Consider the following 4813-nt stretch of genomic DNA (forward strand, 5'->3'; position numbering starts at 1 on the left):
TGGTCCCACAGCAAAGGCCTTGAATCATCTCACTTTAGACCAATCCTTACTGCCTTACATTTTGGCGAAGGACAGTGGTTGTTCCTAACCAAGAAACCAGTCCCACCTAGTCAACAGAAATTTACGAGACCTCATGAGCTGTCCTACCCAGTTAAGAGTTACCAGCAGTTGTCTTCAAAATAGAAAATGTCAGTGGTTCCTACACCATAGACAGGCAATTGCAATCAACCCATAAATAATCTAGACCTACATGCAAAAGTAGGTATCTCTTGCGCTTTTCACAATGAGTTTACATGAAGCCTAATTCACGTGATATGCCTAAATACTAGGCCAATACATAATCACATATTTGTAGATTGTTTCGTTAACCTGCATCATGTTATTTCAAGTTATCCTTTTGGAGCTAAATATCATGTTCTTAAAAAATATATCTTAATTGGGCATGCCTATGTGTTCGGTGATTAATGATCTTTCAAACATTTTATGCAACATTATTGTCAAGTGAATTGATGTCTATTGTGCCAAAAGCGATTTAGAGCTGTTGAATGGAAGTGACGAGTGTGTTGATATAACGGTAATATTATAAAAATTCCGCTTTTAACAACCATCATACTGTTTGTTCAGTGCAATATGCACATTTTTTAAAATATACACTACCGGTCAAAAGTTTTAGAACAGCTACTCATTCAAGGGTTTTTCTTTATTTTTACTATTTTCTAAATTGTAGAATAATAGTGAAGACATCAGAACTATGAAATAACACATATGGAATCATGTAGTGACCAACATTTTTTTAAACAAATCAAAATATATTTTATATTTGAGATTCTTCAAATAGCCACCCTTTGCCTTGATGACAGCTTGATGTAGAGTCACATTCACCATGGTTGTCTGAAGCGTGTTGCTTATAGAGTTTACAGCTGGCGATGCCTCATTGCGATTGGTTATTATCCACAGCAGCAGGAAGTAGTGGTGCTGAGAGTGCTGCATCACCCACTGAAAAATCAGAATAGAAAAAATATATTAATAAAACAATTATATTATTACTTTTCTCACATAAGTAGGGCACTGGGCCTTTAATAGTCCTGTATTAGCAGACCGATATAGTCTTCTGCAGCGCCAGCACGGGACCGATATAGCCTTCTGCAGCACCAGCACGGACCGATATAGCCTTCTGCAGCACCAGCACGGACCGATATAGCCTTCTGCAGCACCAGCACGGGACCGATATAACCTTCTGCAGCACCAGCACGGGACCGATACAGCCTTCTGCAGCGCCAGCACGGGACCGATATAGCCTTCTGCATCACCAGCACGGGACCGATATAGCCTTCTGCAGCATCAGCACGGGACCGATATAGCCTTCTGCAGCATCAGCACGGACCGATACAGCCTTCTGCAGCACCAGCACGGACCGATATAGCCTTCTGCAGCACCAGCACGGGACCGATACAGCCTTCTGCAGCGCCAGCACGGGACCGATATAGCCTTCTGCAGCATCAGCACGGGACCGATATAGCCTTCTGCAGTGCCAGCACGGGACCGATATAGCCTTCTGCAGCGCCAGCAAGGACCGATATAGCCTTCTGCAGTGCCAGAACGGACCGATATATCCTTCTGCAGCATCAGCACGGGCAAAAAGATCTGTCCAGAAAATAGAATCGCAGCACCCCCAAACTATTTCTGCGGCTATGTTATTATCTATCATTTGCAACAATGTCAATGAGTGTCATCACCATCTTTGCTTTGTGGTACCTCAAACTGTCATGATTACCAGCTGAGATAAACTTTTATGAGTTTGTCCTGGCAGTGTCTTAACATCCTCTAACCTAAGCAGGGAGTTTCTTTGGTAACACTTTACTTGACAGCTAGCGTCATAACATGCTATGACACGGTCATAACCATGTCATAATATGTCATAACAGCTGACATAACTTGTCATAACCTGTCATGATATGGTTATAACACTGTCATGACCCATATATTTACACCTGTTGTGACATATATTGCGTTATTTTATGGCTGGTTATGTATGACACCTACATAAGAATTTTAAAAAATGTGTTTTGTCCCTGCCAATAAGTTTCCTTTCGTTTGAAAGTTTGTTTCTTAAGTCCTTTGTTGTTGTTGTAATTAATTATTTACAGTCATGGTTTTTTTCATCATATTTTAAATAACTTGCAGAAAATACACTTTATGACACTGTCATGAAGCATTATGACCATCATATAACCCAGATAGGCCTATCGTGCACAGGCCCTTACGTCAGTCATCAGTTAAAAAGAGGGTGTCTTGTCCTGCTCCTGAAATCTGCTCCTGCATTCATCCCAGTCATCAGCAACAGAGCAACAGACATATTATGACATGGTTATGATTGTGTCCCGTGTAGCTCAGCTGGTAGAGCATGGCGCTTGCAACGCCAGGGTTGTGGGTTCGATTCCCACGGGGGGCCAGTATGAAAAACAAAACAAATGTATGCGCTCACTAACTGTAAGTCGCTCTGGATAAGAGCGTCTGCTAAATGACTAAAATGTAATAATGTGTTATGATGCTGGGTGTCAAGTAAAGTGTTACTTTTTTGGGGTCTTAAAACAGGTTATAATCAGATTCCTATTACTTTTTCTGAAATTGTTTTGTGGATACGGGTCCAGCACTCCTCCTCTGAGACGCTTTGTGGATATGGGCCCTGAACAGGGAAAACTCAGGCCCTGATTATATTGTTCAAGGTCAGCATAACCTTGGACGGTCCAGAGCTGAGGTTGGCAACCACAATCCATCCAAGTCCTGTCCTGATCCTGTGAAAGAAAGTGTTCCACATAAGACTGGGCAGTTTTTTACCATCATGCTATGTAACATTACATAATGTTAGGTCAATTCTACTCCATTCACTCACCCAGACTGCACCACATTCCACCACGACAAAGGTTACTAAGCTACTAATACGTCATTGAAAGATCTTGTCCCATTTTGGAAGCCATTAAGGTAGTAGATATTAGACTTGTTGACGAGGGTGTGTTATCAAAAATTCAATAACACTCTTGGGGTAACCAAGAGGTTGCAGAGGTTGAGCAGTAACTAGAAGGCTGCTAGTTCAAGTCCAGGGCAGGGCAGAGCGTGCTACAGCTTGGGTGTTACTTTGGTTGCAGTTTGGAAAGGAACCAAGCTGCCTTGTATTATGGGTGCACATTGGCCATGGTAAGCTTATTGTAAAACTCTTACTATGTGTTATAATATAAAGCAGTTGTACTCAAGAGGGCCTCTTACGTACGACCACAGCACAGCCGTGCTAAGAAAGTAGTTTACCACAACCTTGAGTGTACAATTGCTTTTCTGCAACGGGGTTAACAACATAATATTAAAAACAATGAGTCACATATTTTCTTTAAAAACCTTAGTTTGATAAATGTATTCAGACTATTTCATCCTTCCACAAGGATACAGTCCCGACAAATGTAGGGTGCCAGCCAAGCCGACTGGTCGTCCGTTTGACTACCAGGTTGCCATGCCGAACAAGTGTAGTTGCTTTGCAGGCTCATCCCCCTTGCTAGCTAGCCAACTACACAGCTAACAAACAATTACTTCAAACTGAAGCTGGAGAGACAGCAAACTAGCATCATTTATTTTTTTAACATTTCTATTAAAATGTATTTGTATATATCCATAAAAATATCAGTATCAGAAAAACTGTCTGTCTCGTCCTGACACGTTCATTCTCTATGGGAAAGTGGAGATCGCATAAAAAAAATCTGACAATGTTGCAAAGGTCAGAGAGGCAAACAGCAACGTTTGTACAAACCCCTGTTGTTGCAAACTAAATGTTAGCCTCAAAGCAAGTAATGTGTTTAATAAAATCCTTATTGGTTGTCTTTAGTATTTTGCTCTGGTATCAAGAACAGCGCAGTTGTATTTCAGATGGAACAGCAGAGGTGGGACAAAGTCATTGTTATGCAAGTCACAAGTAAGTCTCAAGTCTTTGCCCTCGAGTCCCGAGTCAAGTCGAGTCAAAGATGAGGCAAGTCCCAAGTCGAGTCAAAAGTCAAAGCCATCAAGTCTCAAGTCGAGTCCAAAGTCCTACATTTTAGTTTCGAGTCATTTCAAGTCCTCTTAGCAAGCCTTTGCAAGTCATTACAAGTCCTCGTAGCAAGTCTTCTCAAGTCATAAGGTGCAAGTCCAAGTCAAGTCACGAGTCATTGATGTTAAAGTCCAAGTCGAGTTGCAAGTCTTTGTACATTTTGTCGAGTCGAGTCTGAAGTCATCAAATTCATGACTCGAGTCTGACTCGAGTCCAAGTCACATGACTCGAGTCCACACCTCTGTGGAACAGTAAACAAGTATTTTTGCGTCATACCCGTGCTAAACTGTTTTTTTTAGACCAGCTTAGAACGAGTCTCAACCAATCACAATAATTGTTTTGACCAACCTGCTGTAGAATATGCCATTTAGCAGACGATTTTATCCAAAGCGACTTATTAGTTTCCAGGAATTACTATGGCGATAATTCCTATGGCGACAGGAATCAAAATGGAATTGACTCAACAACAAACAAAAAAATCCTCTCTCTACTAAAGATTTCAACCACTTGAACCATGAGGTGACTCGACAAGTGCTCCAGAAATTGAGCAGAAACCTTCCCCTCCTCCCCATCACCACTTCTCCCATCACCCCCCCTCCCGTCCCCCCCTCGTCCCCCCGTCCATCCAAAACAACTCTCATTATAACATCTAACACAAAACAGGGACAGAACAAGTGGGTGATTCATAGCTGGAGCGAGGCATTGGCAACGGCTTTCATCATTCGATTCCCATGGCCGAGA

At 41.9% G+C, this 4813-nt stretch overlaps 1 long non-coding RNA gene across 1 annotated transcript; it reads right to left on the reverse strand.

Moving 5' to 3' along the window:
* Window positions 1-803: 803 nt before the first annotated feature.
* On the reverse strand, window positions 804-4584 carry LOC121544448. The gene is made up of 3 exons (XR_005996118.1): window positions 4421-4584; window positions 2618-2795; window positions 804-996 (listed from the first exon to the last, which is right to left on the reverse strand). It is a non-coding gene; the product is annotated as an uncharacterized LOC121544448 (long non-coding RNA).
* Window positions 4585-4813: the final 229 nt, after the last annotated feature.

The sequence above is a fragment of the Coregonus clupeaformis genome, chromosome 29 (genome assembly GCF_020615455.1).
Source record: "Coregonus clupeaformis isolate EN_2021a chromosome 29, ASM2061545v1, whole genome shotgun sequence".
Classification (NCBI taxonomy): Eukaryota; Metazoa; Chordata; class Actinopteri; order Salmoniformes; family Salmonidae; genus Coregonus; species Coregonus clupeaformis.